The sequence below is a fragment of the Choloepus didactylus genome, chromosome 3, assembly GCF_015220235.1.
Source record: "Choloepus didactylus isolate mChoDid1 chromosome 3, mChoDid1.pri, whole genome shotgun sequence".
Classification (NCBI taxonomy): Eukaryota; Metazoa; Chordata; class Mammalia; order Pilosa; family Megalonychidae; genus Choloepus; species Choloepus didactylus.
Window position 1 is genome coordinate 117,410,369 of NC_051309.1, and position 19,707 is coordinate 117,430,075.

Consider the following 19,707-nt stretch of genomic DNA (forward strand, 5'->3'; position numbering starts at 1 on the left):
GGCGCGCGCTGACGTGTACACGCGATCGTGCTCAGAGCTCCAGCTGCGCTGCGCGTCCGCCGGGCCTCGGAAATAGGTCCGGGGCAGGGGGCCGTGGGGAGGGGCGAAGCGGCTGGCGAGACCCCGAGGTAGGAGCTGGGGGCGGGGCTTCAGCGCTCATTCCGGCGCGAGGTCGCGCGGCGCTCCTTCCCCTTAGTCTTGAGGAAGGGGTGGAGTCTGGGAAGGTAGCGGTGGAACCTGGCAGGCCTCTTCCAGCGCTCCGCCTTGCGCTGCGCATGCGCGGGTGCTGGGCCGTATCTCTAGACGCTTGACGCAAGGGAATGGATTAGGCGGTTGTAGTTGCTCTGATTTTTCTCTCGCCTGGATCGCTGGGGCAGAGGCTAGCAAGGAGAAGGAGCCTACGTGATCTCCCAGTTGTCTGGATTTCCTCCATTTTTGTAAATGTTAAAAAAAAAAAAGGCAGTTCCTAAACCCTGGACATCAATATATAATTTCTCGACTGGGATTAGTGGTTATTTGCAGGGTCTTCTTTCTCCACTTCGTATCAGGAGATTTCTGTCCGGTGATGCTTACCGACAAGGCCAAAAGGGGGCCTATATATTTTTAGCGTCTCAGGAAATCCTTAGACGACTGAAATGCAAGCGTAGGAGGGCCGCTGGTTGCTAGAGAATACAACGCCCACCTATGGAGGACATTTTCAAATTCACCTAATTATTCCAGGGCTAGTTCACAGGAAGATGGATATAGGATTTGAAGGGACTTCCTCCGCGAGTTGGCTACCCTCCCACTTCCATAACTCTGAGCACGCTTTTCCACCGCTTACTCCTGGCACCAAAATAGCTCTTCTCAGCACTGATTGTACCCCAACCCCTACCCAACATGTGCGTGCACACTAACTGCCAACGCCTGAGGCTGCTGCCCCGTAATAGCTAGCAAATCAGTCCCCAGTTTACCTCACTGCTGTTGTCTTAAATTAGACACTCCCCATAAACAAAAGTTACCACTAACCCCCTTAACTGGACATCCCCCCACCTGTGCAATTGCCCTGCATGCCCCTGTCACCCACTCCATTCTTGACACTTGCTGGAGTAGTATTTCTAAAATAGAACTCCAATCTTGTCACTTGCCCACTTAAAATGTCAATGTTCCCCATACCTTTTTCTAGGGGATTCTTAACCTGGGATCCCTGTACAGAACTGAATTCAATTATTGTAGATTTCCTTTTTTGTTGGATTTTAAGCATTTTAAACATTATTCTGGAAAGGAAGGGGAGGGTGTGGAGCGAATTGCTAAATGGTGTGTCATGGAAACAGGCTCAGATGCAACAAACCTTCAGCAAATGACCATGTTATTACTTCCAGGGCACAAAGGGTGCAAAAGATCAGGAGAAGAGGTCCCCCCAGGAGGCCATCTGCTCGGGTCAGAGTTGGTAGATGGTGGCTTCACAAATCCCAGTTCATGTCAGAGGTGACAGACTCTGTGCTGCCCAAGGGATGGGTCTTCATACAACCTGGGGCGGGGGGGAGCTGCCACTGAGTAAAAAGCATGATTTGAGCGATTTTTGTATAGAGTTCCCACCCTACCACCCTAGCAAGCAGCAGGGACTGCTTGGTCCTGGTTTCATATTTAAAGTGTGGTGGCCCTTCCATTTCTGTGTACCTTGTTTTTCACAGTTGAGTCCTAATGTCTCCCGGGGGCTGCAAATGGAAACATATCAAAATATTGTCACACCTACCAATTCAATAGGCCAAGCCCTTGAACTTGGGGCTTGCCCTTATGAAACGTATTCCTGCAAAGCAGAAGCTAAGCCTATGTATAATTATTACTAAGAGTCACCCCAGAGAACCTCTTTTGTTGCTCATATGTGGCCTCTCTAAGCCAACTCTGCAGGTAAACTCACTACCCTCCCTCCAATGAGGGACATGACTCCCAGGGGTGTAAGTGTCCCTGGCAACATGGGACATGACTCCCAGGGATAAGCCTGGCCCTGGCATTGTGGGATTGAGAAAGCTTTCTTGGACCCAAAAGGGGAAGAGAAAAAAACAAAATAGAGTTTCAGTGGCTGGGAGATTTCAAATGGAGTCGAGAGGTCCTCCTGGAGGTTATTCTTATGAGTTATGTAGATATCCCTTTGTAGTTTTTAGTGTATTGGAACAGCTAAAAGGAAATGCCTGAAACTGTTGAACTGTAATCCAGTAACCTTGATTCTTGAAGATGGTTGTATAAACTATATAGTTCTTAAGGTGTGACTGTGTAATTGTGAAAACCTTGTGACTGATACTCCCTTATCTAGTATATAGACAGATGAGTAAGAAAACGAAGACAATAAATAAATAGTAGGGGATCATAAGGGATATGGGATGTTTTGAGTGTTCTTTTTCTCATTCTTGTTTTTATTTATTTATGTATTTATTTATTTATTTATTTATTTATTTATTTATTTTTGGAATAATGAAAATGTTCCAAAATTTATAGTGATGATAAATGCACAACTATATGACTTTACTGTGAACCATTGATTGTACACTTTGGATAATTATCTGGTATGTGAATATATCTCAATAAAATTGCATTTTAAAAATGCCAGAAAACAAACAAGCATCATCACACAAACAAACAAGAAGGGGAAAGGAGGGGAGTAGGTGAGGGCTTGGAGATGGCCACTGAGTATGTCCGTGACTTCCCCACACTCCACCCCTCAGCCTCTTGACTAGGCCTAGTGCACTTCTCTGCATTAGTTTCCATCATACATGTACCTACCACCTCAGACTTAAGGCAGAGACAGGTCGGGCCTCTCAGCCCATAGCTCTCGACAATGTTAGCAGTAAGGGTTTGGGAATGCCAGTGGTACAGCACATTAGGAGGACTTCGCCTATGTATACCATTACTTCAGGTAGTGTGATCAGGCCTGTCTGGAGCAATGCCTCCCAGCTGAAAAGGCTCCACGTAAATTCTGTTAGTGCATTTTGCAGCCAGTGGGCTTGCCATTGGATTTTAGTCACCTCCTGTTCCACCTCCTCCAAGTTATTAACCCACATGCAGCAGAAAATGTTAGCAGTAATAGGTGTTAGCAACATCTCCTTGTTGGGCTAGGAGGAAGCCTAAGGCAATGAAATTATCAAGCACTACTTGGACTAAAGAGTCTAATGATTTTTGCTGAGCCTGAAGAGCTTGTGCTGTGAACTCAGCAATGTCAGCCAAGGTGGCTGACGGGTTGCGTATCATCGTGTGTGCATTGGTGCTTACTCACAGCCACGGCAATAATGATCTGCCAAAAGAGAGGAATGAGAATCATGGACTCCCACCCCCACCCCCCACCACAGGCAAATCACATTTTGCTCAGGATAATAAATTGAGGGGAACAGTCCAATGAGAAGTCTCAAATTGGTTATGAATTTTCAAGGAGACAATCAGAAACCTGAGGATGCATTGTCCCATCACCGTCCAATGACCTAAACAGGGAGTGGCCCAAATGGTGGCGATTTTGTTTCCTCCACAAAGGAGGGGCACAGCCCACCTATAAAGAGTCACTACTTATCTCAAGAGGCCAGAAGAAAAATGACTGAGCCATTTGCCAGTTTCATTATGTCGGGAGTTGTTGCATCCCAACAGGTTGTCCAGGTGTGGGGAAGGAAGAGTACACAGCCAACTAGTGTGCTGTTGTCTTTGTCACAGGGCATCAGTGAAGGACTTTCTGATGTTAGTACAAACTTGAGGCAGGAGAAATCATCTCCTTGAGTGCCAATCCAGTAAAGACAGGAGAGAGAGTGAGGGATCAGATGGCAGATCCAGCATCAGTCAGGGTCCTCCTGGGTCAGATAAATGAAGGTGTTATCTTCCCAGGTTATTATTGGGTCAAATCTGTAGAAAACAGGAGGGAGGAGTAGTAACTAATCCTAACAGGGTGGTTGTGCAACCACTTCCCATGGAAAACACTTTTCTTGGCCTCCTTGCAGTAACTTCTCTTTTCTATCTAAGGCCACACAGTCTGTCTGTCCCTTGCCTTCAGCTATAACCTCACCCCTTTTCCATTGATCTGAGTGTCTTACCTATGTCTTCTAGTCCACTTCCACCCATTTCCTGATAATTAGGAGTTGTCAGCACTCCCCAAAGCTATCCCATGACCTTTCCCAAGGGGACTGGTGGACCAACCAGGGGTAGCCATCACCAACTAACCTCCAGTATGCAAGTCAGGCCACTGGATTGTCACCCCATGTGTGTTAAGTACTTCTAGGCCTATACTGTTATCTCCCACCCCCACCCCCTTGCCTGGCGGCCCTAACCTTCCACCATCCTGGAACTGTATGAAAGGTGTCATGGGGTAAAAATCAGTATGATCCCCTGACAGTGACTGAAAAGGAGAGTCCCAAGTTTTGTGTCCTCATTTTCCCCTTTGGGCCAATCCTTATGCTGATGAGTGTAAGGGCAGATGTGCAGCAAAGCCTGGGTTTCTCCCCTACCTTCAACCCCTCCCTATGCTAGGAAGTCAGATAGGGCCATGTTTCTCTTGTGGAGACCGCTGAGTTCAGCTTCCAGAGGACCCAAGTAAAGAAGACAGTCCATCCAGTAAGAGAGTTGTCAGGATGCAGACACTGAAGCTCCTTTCTTTAGGCAGCCATTAAAGTTCTCCACAATGCAGGCCACCTGTGGGGGGGTGGGCAATGTGGAGGGTACATCTAATGCCATGAGTCTGGGCTCATTGTTAAGTGGATTATGCAGTAAAGTGGGATCCTTGGTCAGAGAAGATGTCATCTAGGTACCCAAAGAGGTGGCAGAGCTGCTTTTCCAAAGTGTTCAATGTATGTGCCACATCCACATGATGAACTGGAAAGGCAAGACACCAGCCGGAATAGGTGTCTACCATGACAAGGTGTAGGACACACCTGGGGATGGCAGGTAAGAGCCTCTTACCATGAGAGCCCAGTGCGGCCCCTCTGGAAATAGCCCCTAAATGCACTTTTTGGACTCTGGCTTATGGTTGACACCTTTCACATTGGTAAATAGAAGATTGGGCTTCTTTTATGAAAGAGATAATTTCATGGTGTCAAAATTTCCATGTCTAGTTTGATGGTGGATTTACCCAACAGTGGAAGCAGCCTTAGGAAATTCAGCTGTTTCATGGATGTCACTAAGTTTATGGTCCTCATCCTCTGTGCGGGGCTCATCTTCTGCCTCTCTCCCAAGAGGATCTCAGATCTTGCCATGGGTGCAAAGCAGCGTGGTGCATCCTTTATTAACTAGGTCATTCCAGTGATGTTCTTGGTGATATGGGCCCTTGCCATGAGCATCAGCATGGGTAGCAGATGTGTCTTTCCACACTGCCAACTGTTTCCAAATGTCCCCTCCCCACATCAGGGAACAGGAGGTCCTGGGAGCTCTCAGTAATCCTTTCCTTTTCCACCAAGGCCCAATAGCACGCCAGAAATTGCCTCTCAACAGGCTGCATCTGGGAACTTCTTGGTCCAAAAACCCAGGGGTCTATGAATTCCTATTTCTCCCTCCTGCTGCCAGAGGAACCAGTGGGCATGGGTAAGGTGATAGAAACCTGTAGCTCAAATGGAGATCCAGGTTCTAAAGATCCTAGAGGCAGGGAGACTGCCTCTAGTGCCTGCTCTTCCTCCATTCCCCAGTAGGAAGTACCTTCTTTTCATGTCACCCGGTATAGGGATGCCAGCAGGATACCAAGATGAAGAATATGATGGCACTAGTATACGGATATCCCGTAAACTGCTGGGCCTCCTTTTCAGAGGTGGTGACTTTAGGGACAATAATTTGCCCCACAGTAGGTCAGGGATCTGGTCCTGGGCTCTGGCCCGTATGCTGCATAAGAAGGCAACATGCTGGGTTGGGCCTTGTATCCTTGTATCTTGTAACAATTTATGGCCCAGCCAGACTGTTGAAGCCCAATTAGCAATATGTGCAATCCCTACATGGTTTGCTATTTACTCTGGCTCCTTCAATATGATGTCATCAGTATAATGGAACATTTGGAGTCCACAGGGCAGGGGTAGTGTATTCAAATCCTCTCCCACCCATTGGTGGCAGATGGTGGGGGAATTCAAATACCCCTGTGGCAGTACAATGAATGTATACTAATGTATACTGTAGCCAAAGGAAAGTGAATTGACCCTGGTCCTTCTCCAAGAGTGGAATGGAGGAAAATGTGTTTTCCAGGCCAACAACTGCATACCAAATGCTGATGAAGGACATAATGGCTTCTGTGAGAGTCTGGGATCATGGATGCCACAGGGAGCTCTGCTGCATTCAAGCCCCAACAGTCTATAGTCAGCCACCACACTCCATTCACCTTTTCCACTGGCCACACTGGGCTATTATAGGCAGGTATGGTGAAGTGGAGGACATCTGCAGATAGAAGGTCTTTATGAGTTCATTAATGCCCTTTTTCCCACCAGCCATGTGTGGTAGTTTGGTGCTGTTATGTAGTCTGGAAAAGGCCATGTTCTTTCAATCCATTCCTATGGATACAGAACTAATGTGGGTGGGACCTTTTGGCTAGGTTATTTCAATGAGCTATAACCCACCCCATTCAAGGTGTATCTTAATCCTTTTATTAGAATCCTTTATGAGAGGATAAAAGACAGAAAAAGCAGAGAAAGCTTAGAGAGAAAACCCCAGAGAAGCTCAGAGAGAAACTACAGAGAAAACCACTGGAACCAGCAGCTGAAAGCAATGAAACCCAGGCATGAAGGACCAGCAGACACCAACCATGTGCCTTCCCATGTGACAGAGGTGTCCTGGATACCAGCATCCTGTCTTCAGAGTCCAGGTATCATCCTGTTGATGCCTTAATTGGGACATTTTCATGACCTAAGAACTATAAATTGTAAGTTAATTAATCCCCAGTGTAAAAGCCAATTGAGTTCTGGTATATGGCATTCTGACAGCTTTAGCAAACTGAAACAGCATGCAATATTGCCACTGTTAGACAATGCAGCAAGGAGAGAGGAGCACTGGGGGTGCACAGTCCATCACTTGCCCAACCATAACAGCAGGAATTCACTTAGATGGGGGAGTGTATACCCGCAGCTGTCACAGGGATATATAGTGATGCAGGACATCGATCCTGATCCTTATAATGCATTCCTCAGTGGGGAACATGAGCACTGGTCATATGGTCATAGTTCATATTTATCACTACCTTCTTCCACTACTCATGATTCAGAGGCATGAGAAGCCCAAAGTGGCCAGTTCAAAGGGGCATCCAAAGGACCAAAGGGACCAACCCACAGGGAAACAGTAACTTCCTTGTCCCCATACCTGTATGAAAAACCCAAAATCTCTCAACAATATTCATTGATCCCTCTCCTCTGCCTCTCCTGAAAATGATAGTGCCTTGGGTGCCTGTATCCAAAAGCACCATAAAGGTGTGTTCCGTGCCTCCAAATTGTATACTTACTGGGGCATATGGCCTCCAGCCCCTGGGGGTGGATGGGGCCTTTGGCCCTACCCCTAGGCCATTTTCAATTTAGTCAAGTCTTGATAAAGAGATGTTTCCCAGGGGACAAATTCCTCAGTAGGGGCTCAAGAGAGAGGTGGGAAATCTTCAGGATCTTCCTCCTTTTGTACTGCCCATACCTGGGGATTATGGGGAGTGGTGATGTAAGGGCAGATTGTCCCTGTCAAGTCTTTGAACCTCCTTCTAGTTTACATTTTTCCCAAAGTTCTCCATTGGAGACCCTATCTATGGTGTCCTTTGGGACCCCTTGTGTATGAGTCAGGGTTCTCTAGGGAAACAGAACCAACAAGAGATATCTGTAAATACAAGATTTTATAAAAGTGTCTTACACAACTGTGGGGATGCATGAGTCCAAATTTCATAGGGCAGGAAGCAAACTGGTAACTCCAATGAAGGTGTTCAATGAAATCCTCAGGAAACGCTTAGCTGGCTAGCCAAAGAAGTAAAGGTTCTCTCTCTTTCTCCCTTAAAGTCTTTAACTGATTGGATTAAATTCAGCTGATTGAGATATCTCATTGAGGAAGACATACCCTTCATTGATGTAATCAGCCACAGGTGCAGCCTTCTGGTTTATTAATCAGCCAAAAATGTCCTTGCAGTAATGGTTAGGCCAGTGCTTACTTGACCAGACACTTGGACACCATCACCTGGCCAAGATGACTTATAAACCTAACCATCACAGTCTACCCCTCGTCAACTTGGCAGTTATGCACATCACCTTAAACCATACTTAATCTCTAAATAGAGCACAATTACAGACATATAGTTTGCCTAACAATACTCAGCTGTCCTGCATACAACCGGAAATGTGCTAAATCTCTCCAGAATAGGGTGCAAGTCCTTGGGTAACACTGACTCTTAAATTCAATTTCCTATAACTTAAATACTGCAAAATGAAAAATACACTTATGTCATATGATAAGGGGATAAGATAGAGAAGAAAACAAAGATATTTGCTTAATGGACAAATACAAACATACTCATAAAAAAAGCAAGGAGAATTACTTATGTCATCATAGTCTTCATTTCTATAACTGGTCATATGGCCATAGTTCATATTTATCACTACCTTCTTCCGCTACTCATTCCATGTTCCCTTTACCCTCAGCAAGCATTTCAGCTAACCATGGTTCTTTGCCTGGTAGGGTGACTCAAACCTTCATTCCTGAAGTTTCTGGGCCATTGGTAGTCCTGCCTGGATTGGGTTGTTGCAGTTTTCCATTGACTTTAATCACAAGGCATGGTAGTAGTAAGAGAGGCCCTGGGGAATCTCATGTATTCCAGGAAAACTCTTCTTTACCTCCATTGTATAGTTGTAGTTCTGTCTCCCCTTGATAGACAGGATCAATCACCCCAGCCAGTACAGAAATCCCCTTCCTTGCCTGTTGATTCAGAGGCATGAGAAGCCCAAAGTGGCCAGGTAGCAGTCTTAACTTCAAGTTCAATGAAATTGTTATTTCTCCTGGTGGAAGCACTCCTCCATCTGGAACTAAGACATGTAGACCAGCAGAGCTTAAGGTTGCAAGGACAGGAAGCAAAAAATTTCCTAGTGGATCACTAGGAGTGATAGTGAGTGGTGCCACTCCTGTTTCTGCCCATTGATTCCTGGACCCATGAATCCTGGCTATGGAAGAAACAGCATCATAGAGTGGATGCTGATTCAGAGCAAGTACAGCCTCCTGTAGAACACTGCCCTATCCCTGCAAGGTATCGCCACCTAGTGGGCACCATAATTGAGTGTTCAACAGGCCATTCCACCATCCTATCAACCCAGCTGCCTCTGGATGATGGGGTACACGGTAAGACCAGAGAATTCCATGAGCATGTGCCCATTCCCTCACTTCATTTGCTGTGAAGTAGTTTCCTTGGTCAGAAGCAATGCTGTGTGGAATACCATGACAGTGGATAAGGCATTCCATAAGTCCACAGATGATAGTTTTGGCAGAAGTATTGTGTGCAGGGAAGGCAAACCCATATCCAGAGTATGTGTCTATTCCAGTGAGAACAAATTCCTGCCCCTGCCATAATGGAAGTGGTCCATTGTAATCAACTTGCCACCAGGTAGCAGGCTGATCACCTCAGGGAAAGGTGCCATGTTGGGGATGGAGTGTGGGTCTCTGCTGCTGGCAGATTGGACACTCAGCAGTGGCTGTGGCCAGGTCAGCCTTGGTGAGTGGAAGTCCATGTTGCTGAGCCCATGCATAACCTCTATCCCTACCACCATGACCACTTTGTTCATGAGCCCATTGAGCAATGACAGGAGTGGCTAGGGAAAGAGGTGGACTGGTATCCAACAAACAGGTCATCTTACCCACTTGGTTATTAAAATATTCTTCTGCTGAAGTCACTTTCTGGTGAGTATTCACATGGGACACAAATATCTTCATGTTGTTTGCCCACTCAGAAAGGTCTATCCACATACCCCTTCCTCAGACTTCTTTGTCACCAATTTTCCCTTCATGTCCTTCCAAGTTCCTGACCAGCCAACCAAACCATTAGCAACAGCCCATGAATCAGTATACAAACACACCTCTGGTCAGTTCTTCCAAGCAAAATGAATAAGATGCACAGCTCAAAGTTCTGCCCACTGGGAGGATTTTTCCTCACCATTATCCTTCAGGGACAACCCAGAAAGGGGCTGCAGTGCTGCAGCTGTCCACTTTCAGGTGGTACCTGCATATCATGCAGAACCGTCTGTAATCCAGACCTGAATTTTCTTTTCCTCAGTCAACTGATTGTAAGGAACTCCCCAAGATGCCATAGCTGTTGGCTGGGAAAGAGAAGGTAATATGGCCAGAGAGGGGGCCATGGGCATTTGGGCCACTTCCTCATGAAACTTACCTGTGCCTTCAGGACCCGCTCAAGCACTATCTCATATATACCATTTCCATTTCATGATGGAGTGCTACTGTGCATGCCCAACTTTAAGGCTTAGTGGGTCAGGCAACACTCAGCTCATGATAGTTAACTCAGGTCTCATGTTAAATTGGTGGCCCATGGTTAAGCATTCTGTCTCTACTAAGGCCCAATAGCAGGCCAAAAGCTGTTTCTCAAAAGGTGAGTAGTTATCTGCAGAAGATGGTAAGGCTTTACTCCAAAATCCTAAGGGCCTGCATTGTGATTCTCCTATAGGAACCTACTAAGGCTCCAAACAGCATCTCTATTTGCCACTGACACTTTCAGCACCATTTGATCAGCTGCATCATATTGTCCAAGTGGCAGAGCAGCTTGCACAGCAGCCTGGACCTGTCACAGAGCCTCATCTTGTTTTGGTCCCCACTCAAAACTAGAAGATTTTCCAGTCACTCAGTAAGTGGGTCAGAGTAGCACAGAGGAATATGTTGACTCCAAAATCCAAGGAGGCCAACTAGGCATTGTGCCTCTGTTTGGTCACAGGAGGGGCCAGAAGGAACAGCTTATCCTTCACCTTAGAAGGAATATCTTGACATGCTCCACACCACTGGATGCCTAGAAATTTTACTGAAGTGGAAGGCCCCTGTATTTTTGTTGAATTTGTCACTCATCCTCTGACACGCAAATGCCTTACCTACAAATCTAGAGCTGTTGCTACTTCTTTCTCACTAGGTCCAATCAACATGATATAATCCATGTAATGGACCAGGGTGATGTCTTGTGGGAGGGAGATATGATCAAGATCCCTGAAGATAATATGACACAGGACTGGAGAGTTGATATACCGCTGAGGTAGGACAGTGAAAGTATACTGCTGGCCTTGCCAACTGAAATGCAAATTGTTTCTGGTGGTCCTTACTAACAGCTATTGAAAAAAAGCATTTTCTAGATCAATAGCTTCACACCAGGTACCAGAGGATGTGTTGATTTGCTCAAGCAATGATACCACATCTGGAACAGCAGCTGCAATTGGAGCCACCAACTGATTAAGCTTATGATAATCGAGTGTCATCCTCCAAGACCCATCTGTTTTCTGCACAGGCCAAGTAGGAGAGTTGAATGGGGATGCGGTGGGAATCACTACCCCTGCATCCTTCAAGTCCTTACGAGTGGTCTTAATCTCTTTAATCCTTCCAGGAATCCAGTATTGCTTCTGGTTTATTATTTTGCTAGGCAGGGAAAGTTCTAGTGGCTTCCACTTGTGCTTTCCTACCATAATAGCCTTCACTCCATGATTTAGGGAACCAATGTGGGAATTCTGCCAATTGCTGAGTATGTCTATTCCAATTATGCATTCTTGAACTGGGGAATAACCACAGAATGGGTCCATGGACCACCTGGACTGACTGTGAGAGGGACCTGAGCTAAAACTGCATCAATTACCTGACTCCAAAAGTCCCTACTCTGATTGGTGGACCAGAGTGACATTTTGGGTCTCCTGGAAATAATGTCTCTTCTGAGCCAGTGTCTAATAATCCTCAAAACATCTGATCATTTCCTTTGCCTAATGCACAGTTACCCTGGGAAAAGGCCATAGGTCCCCTTGGGGAAGGCTGGGAGGAAGATTAACAGTATAAATTTTTGGCAGTGTAACAGGGTCCTTCCCCAAGGGTACCCAACCTTCCCCTTATTCCAGGGGCTCTGAGTCTGTAAACTGTCTCAGGTCTGGGAATTGAAGGGGTCATGACTCTCTGTTTTTGTAATTCAAGGGAGACTTCTGTTCACTTGACCTAGAATTCTTCTGCTTATGCAGATCAAACTGTATAAATAAATAGACTGCCCATCTATTTTACTTCTAGGCACTCCATGATCTACTAGCCAATGCCATAAGTCTCTGTGAGTCAGATTATTTTGATTGCTGCTTTGAGCCTGTTTTCCATTATGGTAGCCATGCCCACCTTGTCTTTGGCGATTAACTGCTGCCACGTGGCTTCTGCCAACTCACGATCTGATTACCCCTATTGTGTTTAAGGATTCCAGATCAGTGACAGCAGTTTCCACAGTAATATCTGACCCACATAGAAGGGCAACTACAGAGCTCTTCAGGGATAATGGAGCTAGTCTCACAAATTTATTCCTCACACTCAGTGAAAGGTGTGTCCCCTGGACTTTCCAGGGGTGTGTGAGCAGGTCTTCCATGATAAATCCACTCCAACATTCCAATCTCTCTAAGCCTTTGAATCCCCTCCTTTACATTATAACAGGGCAGTTCTGGCATTTTGACCTCAGGTAATTTTGGCCACCTTTTGATCCATGTTTCAACCAACCACCTAAATAAGCTATTAATGCCCTTTCTAACCTCTTGAGCTACAATGCTGAATCCAGAATCCCTGCTTAGTGGGCCCATATCAATAAATTCAGTATGATCCAACTTTTATTCCTTCCACCAATATCCCACACCCTTAATATCCATTCCTACACATATTCCCCTGATTTCTGTCTATATAAATGGGAAAACTCATGCGGTTCTTTTGGAGTATAGCATACTTCCTCATGGGTCACACTTTGTACCCCACCCTTCGGGGCCTATTGAGACTTTAGTCTAGTTATAGGTCTTGAAGAAACGAGTGGTGGTGGTGGTGGGTCATGAAAAGAGTTAGAAGTATCCTTCAAGCCAATTACCTCAGGACATTCCATTGCAGTTTTATCTGGTGAAACAGAATTAATCTCTCCAGACAGAGGAGTGAAGGCTGCTTCCTCAGGGGAGGTGATTACAGGTTTATCAGGCACTGAAGGGATACTCTCTTTAGGTGGAGGTTGGGTAGCTGTCTCCTCAGGGCAGACTGGAGGTGGGGGAGAATGTTTCCTCAGGGCAGACCATTACAGGTATATCTAGCAAAGACTCAGCAGAATCCAGGGTTCCAATGTCCTCACTGCCATTATTATCAATCCATTTGTCCCCATCCCAAGTTTCAGGATCCCATTCTTTGCCAATCAATGCCTTTATTTTAACAGCAGACACCCTGCAATGTTGAGATTTTAGTTTACGTTATAAATCTGCTACTTGCACAATGAGATTCTGGGTCTGGTTTTCAGAAATCTCAAGTCTGCAGCCACAGGAAATAAGATTTTCTTTCAGGGCACACATAAAAACCTTAACATCTGTCATATGGCATTTAAGTTTCAAATTTGAAGCCTTAGCTCATCCCTTTCTCCTATAACTTTATCCAGCATATCCAAGAGCAAACAGCCAACATCATTATACCTCTTAACTCCGCAAAACTCTGCTAAGGTGTCAAAAACACTGTCACCCAGAGCCTTGCTTCATACAAGAGTATGATTAGGAGAATCAAATGGTGATATTTTGTGTATCTCCATTGCCAACTCATGCATGGACTACCAGTGCCACCTTGATTATTGGAAATGGAGTCACTAGTACCTTTGAATCTAATCAAAGTAGAAAACCAATTGTAGAAGCACGTTTTAAGAGTCTGTTTCTCAAGAATCACTCCTGGTACCAAGCTGTATTAGTTAGGGTTCTCTAGGGAAACAGAAGCAACAAGAGATATCTGTAAATATAAGGTTTTATAAAAATGTCTCACACAACTATGGGGATGCACAAGTCCAAATTCCATAATGCAGGATGCACAAGTCGAAATTCCATAGGGCAGGCAGCGAACTGGCAACTCCAATGAAGGTGTTCGATGAACTCCTCAGGAAATACTTTGCTGGCTAACTGAAGAAGTGAAGGTTCTCTCCCTTTCTCCTTCAAAAGTCTTCAACTGATTGGATTAAATCCAGCTGAATGAATTTGAAGACAGACCTTTGTTGATGTAATCAGTCACAGATGTGGTAAATTGACTGATGATTTAATATATCAGCCTTCTGGTTTATTAACAGCCACAAATGTCCTTGCAATTATGGTTAAGCCAGTGCTTGCTTGACCAGACACCTGGATACCATCACCTGGCCAACCTGACACATGAACCTAACCATGACACCTTGCTTTAAATAGCCACAGGAACATAGCTCAGTGAGTGGAGGCCCCAAGGGGGTGGGGTGGCTACTGACTCATTTTGCAAGTTTCAGGATTTTTTGATGTGCTGGTTTGTATATATCATGTCCCCCAGAAAAAGCCATATCTTTAATGAAATCTTGTGGGGGCAAACGTATTGGTGTGGATTAGGTTGGAACCTATTGTTTCAGTATTTCCATGAAGGCGTGGCCACGCCCATTTGGTGTGGGCCTTGATTGGTTTACTGGAGCCTTATATATGCTCAGACATAAAGAGCTCACAGCTGGAGCTGAGACAGATATTTTGAAGATGGCCATTGGAAGCTGATGCAGACATTTTGGAGAATGCCATTTTGAAACACAACCTGGGAACAAGCAGACACCAGCCATGTGCCTTCCCAGCTAACTGAAGTTTTCTGGATGCCAATGGCCTTTCTCCAGTGAGGGTACCCTTTGTTGATGGACACTTTATGGCCTTAAGACTGTAACTTTATAATCAAATAAACCCCCTTTTATAAAAGCCAGTCCATTTCTGGTATTTCGCATTCAGGCAGCATTAGCAAACTTGAGAAGTTGGATTCACAGGTGGGTAACTTCCATCCACCTGTCCGACTCCTTGTCCACTCCAAGAAGGGAGGGTATGATAAACCTGCTCAATCATCTCTCACAGAAGAAACTCTAGGTTGAGCAGGAGAAGTAGCTTGTCACCCCATTCAGGAGGTCCCTTCCTAATAAAGTTATCAATCTCCCACTGCCAAATGGGAATCTGGTGAGGGGCTAAATCCCTCTGGTGGGAGTGGAATATCCACATGCCAACACCCAGTTGTCAGCGCATGACCATGACTTCCTCCTTGTTACACAAAGTGTTAGCTGAAACTCAAGATAGGTCACCCAGAGTGGGATAGGCTTCGACTCCTTGAAGGATCCAGTCAAGCAGAGGCTGTGGTTGTGGAGCGGGAGCGGCTACACTGTCCGCTTTTCCTTCCCCACCCCTGCCTCTTGCTCCATTAACTCCAACTAAGTATTTGACATGAGCTGGCCAAGACTCGTCTGTCAGCCTGATTGATCAGGGTGATAGCAGCGCCCTCATTGAAAGTCAGAACAGCCACGAGAGGAGATCTACTCCAGGCTTCTGTACAAATCTATCTTTCATATCATATATCTCCCTCTGTGTGAAAGCTTGTACTTTCATTTTCACCTCCAGGTCCCCAACTTCAGTTCTATAGTCTGCTGAATAATGACCACCTCACATTAACCTCAAGATTGATAGGACATTTGACAGTGGATTAAAGCTATATAAATAAATAAATAAATAAATAAATAAACAAACAAACAAATAATCAATCACTTGTAAAGAACACCATGTTTGTCTAATGAAGGAGTAACTGGAAGGAGAAAGATATGGAAAGGGTCTTCTTAACCTACACATTGACCTTTGAAACAACCAGAAGTTACTTTAATATGGCTAAAATCCTTCAGGTATGTAACCTGTTTACTAACAACAGCCTTTGTTTTATGATGTTTTATTTTTCTAATTGTGATACTTAAATATCAATGTTTAAAGCTCTTCAGACTAGGGATCAATGATGGGAGGGATAAGGAGTACAGGATGTTTTGGATTTTTTCTTTTGTTACTTTCTTTTCTTTCTTTTTCTTTTTTTTCTTCCTGGAGTAATGAAAATGTTTGAAAATTGATTATGGTGATGAACACACAACTGTGTAATGATACTGTGAGCCATTTATTGTATACTTTGGATAGATTGTATGGTATGTGAATGTATCTCAATAAAATTGCATTAAAAATAAATTGGGCATGATGTAAGGGTCTGTTCCTGAACTCTCATTTCAATTCCATTGGTCTATGTGTCTATCCTTGTGCCAGGACTAGGCTATTTTGAAGTCTGGGGGTAAAAAGAGAGAAGCTATTTAGAGCAGCACATGACAAGAAGCCAATAACATTTCTGCCCTTGTTATCCTCTCTGGACCTTAGAAAAATTTCTTAAAGAGTCTTGTGTTAACACTTAAAAAAATAAACCTAGTTGCTTAATACAACAGTCATTGCATCATAATTCTGTGGGTTGTGTTATAGCCAGGGAACTGAGAGATGGTGCATCTCTGTTTTGTTTTATATCTATATCAATGTTGACATCTATACTCACGTCTGCCACTTCAGATAAGTTGGGGTTTGGCTGGAATAGCTCAACTGGGGTCCTATATCTGAAGCTTTGGTTCTTCCTGTTAGTTGGGTTCCTTTGGCCTTTTCCATGCAGTATCAGAACTTGCCCTTCTGCATATGGCCTCTCCAGATCATTTTCCCAGCAAAGTAGCCCAAATTCTTAAGACATTGTCAGGCTTAAGCCTGGAACTGATGTACAGTCACTTCTGTCACATTCTGTTGGCTGAAGTAAGTCACAGGATTAGCCTGGATTCGATGTGGGAGGGGACTACACAAAGGTGTGGATACCAGGAGGCATGGTCTGTGGGGTGAGGGAGGGGTACCTGTGGACACTAGCAACTACAGTACATGTCCTTTGACAGTGTAATTTCCAGGATCATCAGCTATATACCTAGTGTTTCTCAGGATGTATGTTTTGTGTAATCTGAGGCTTGAGTAATCCTTTTTAGGAAAAAAAAAAATCACCGTGGTCTATTAAATTTAGGTGATAGTGCAAACTATAGCCTTTCTCTTGGGCTTCCTGGCTTAACTAAAAACAGTAAGGAATTTTCAGTGTAACAATTTCTTTACTTTATTTAGCTCAGCATTCCCCCAAAATTTGCATGCATAGAACCATGCCTGGCACTTAGTAATCACTCTTAAATATTTGTTGAATAAAATATGTCACTTGACTCTTTTGAATGAAAAATGTCACTTGACTTTTCACAAAACACACATTGATATTTCTTCCACTGAAGGAATTTTGGGAAATAGTAGTCTGTTATGTAAGAGAGTAATATGTGGTTTTGAGTCTTCCTCACCCATAGCCCCCATCTAGGTGCTTCAATAATGAGTTGGCTGTTATGCTTCAGACTACACGACTCCATCTCCTGGTCACAGATGATCAGCTGGGCACCTGACCTAAGCCACCTATAGGCTGGCTAGCAACTTACGAGTAGCCTAGCACAATAGCTATTTCCAACAGAGGTAAGCTAATTTGGACTGTGATAGGCACACCAAACTAGATCTTCTCTCTTGGGTAGTTTAAATATGAGAAAATCAGAGTCAATTAGTTGTTAGTGATAGGAGGGGTAGAGAAGAATAAAGAAGTTTCCATTATATGGAGCATAGGGTACTATTTCTTCATTATCCTGTTTGTGTGACTGCTGATACAACTTCCACTTTCCCTTTCTTCCCCCATTTTAGAATAAAGCCCCACTGACTGAAGTAGCCCATTCTATGTCTCTATTTCTTACTATCTGAAAGAGTCTAACTAACAACAAGATATCAGGGATAGAGGTACATCCTCTTTTATTCAGAATGAGAAAACACTCTACTCAGTTGTCCAAGTCCGGGGAGAAGTGCCACCATGACATGTTACTTCACAAGCAAATCCAGTGGGGGCTCCTTCTGGGAGACCCAACTAATAGGTACACAGGGTAGGCTGGTAAACCAACTGCTTAGGCAATTTTTTCAACTGTTACAGGAAATCACTTGTAAGTAGCTGCAGTGTAAACTGGCTATAGATGAGGATTTTTCTTTGAAACAATCTCTGAAATACATGCTGAAAAATTTAGTTGAGCATGGTATTTTCCCTCATGGGCTACTAAAAAGGAACAATGAGGAAATAATTATAGAAGAGAGGTGATAGAAAGAGAGTGCATGGACACCAGTGAAGCTAGAACTACTGTGCCAATTTTAGCTAATTACTAAAACATAGAGTTATTCTAGGAAACAATGGAAAACCAGGAGAAAGCTTCTGATGGGGTGTCCCTGATTGCATTCGCTGAGTCTATGTTGGAGCCAAAGTGCAACCACAACCTAAGGTATTCATAAGGAAGGGGTGGCAAGGAGTAGAGAACAGCAACCAGATAGTTCAGCTTAAGTGTCTTAGTTTCCCAGCTACTAAAACAAATACCACACAATGGGTTGGTTTAAGCAACTGGGATTTGTTGGCTCATGGTTTTGAGACCAGGAGAAGTTCAAAATCAAGGCATCAGCAAGGCAATGCTTTCCCCAAAAACACTATGGCATGTGGAGCTGCTGGTGATCCTTGGTCTTGGCTTTTTTGTCACATGGTGTTCCAGTGTGCTAATGCTGCCATTTTGCAAAACACCGGAAATGGATTGGCTTTTATAAAGAGGGGTTATTTGGCTACAAAGTTACAGTCTTAAGGTCATAAAGTGTCCAAGGTAAGGCATCAACAACAGGGTACCTTCACTGAAGGATGGCTGATGGTTTCTGGAAAACCTCTGTTAGCTCGGAAGGCACATGGCTGGTGTCTCCTTGTTCCCAGGTTGTGTTTCAAAATGGCATTCTCCAAAATGTTGCTCTTGGAGCATTTTGTCCTCTCTTAGCTGCAGCTCCTCTTCAAAATGTCACTCTCAGTTGCTCTGAGCTCCTTCTGTCTGTGAACTCTTTTTATAGGACTCCAATGATTTAATAAAGACCCACCCTGAATGAGTGGGGTATCACCTCCATGGAAATTATCCGATCAAAGGTCTTGCCCAGTTGATTGAGTCACATATCCATGGAAACACTCAATCAAAGATTCCAACCTAATCAACACTAATACATCTGTCCCCACAAAATTGCTTCAAAGATAATGGCATTTTGGGGGATATAATACATCCAAACTGGCACACATAGCAATGCTCATGGTGATGTTTTCTTTCTCCTCTGAATTCCAGCTTCTTCCAGTAGATTTCTCTCTCTTTGAATGTCAGTGTTCTTTTAACAGACTCCAGTCATACAGATTACAGAACCAGATTCAGTTGGACCATATCTAAATGAAGTAACATCTTTAAGAGATCCTACTTACAATGGGTCCACACGCATCAGAATGCAGCCCAAGACCAAGAATATGTCCAAACAGGGACACACAATTCAATCCACCACGTTCGGTTTACGAAAAAGCAAGGTCTAGTACGTCAGTGAGAAGAAGAGATGAAATATTGACGACATAATGCCAAGTCAAGTAGGGGGCAGGGCTGCATTTTCCATGAAGGAAAAAAAATTAAGCCCGATGTAAACAGAACTTGCCTGCTGTTGTTAAGGTCCAGAAAGAGTCAGTGGATGCTGGGCATTTGGGGATTTAGCATAAGAGAGAAACGTTTGCTTTGGGGTGTCAGGATTCATTTTTTAAAATACACTTTATTTTTTTATAACAGTTTTAAATTTACAGAAAAATTGAGAAGATAATACAGGG

The 19,707-nt window shown here is 44.3% G+C and overlaps 1 long non-coding RNA gene across 2 annotated transcripts; it reads left to right on the top strand.

Moving 5' to 3' along the window:
- Window positions 1–46: 46 nt before the first annotated feature.
- LOC119529745 lies at window positions 47–16,178 on the top strand. 2 transcript variants are annotated; one of them, XR_005215938.1, is made up of 3 exons: window positions 47–128; window positions 11,063–11,182; window positions 15,549–16,178. It is a non-coding gene; the product is annotated as an uncharacterized LOC119529745 (long non-coding RNA). The 2 variants fall into 2 exon arrangements; XR_005215939.1 differs by lacking the exon at window positions 47–128 and adding an exon at window positions 6,727–6,787.
- The last annotated feature ends 3,529 nt before the right edge of the window (window positions 16,179–19,707 follow it).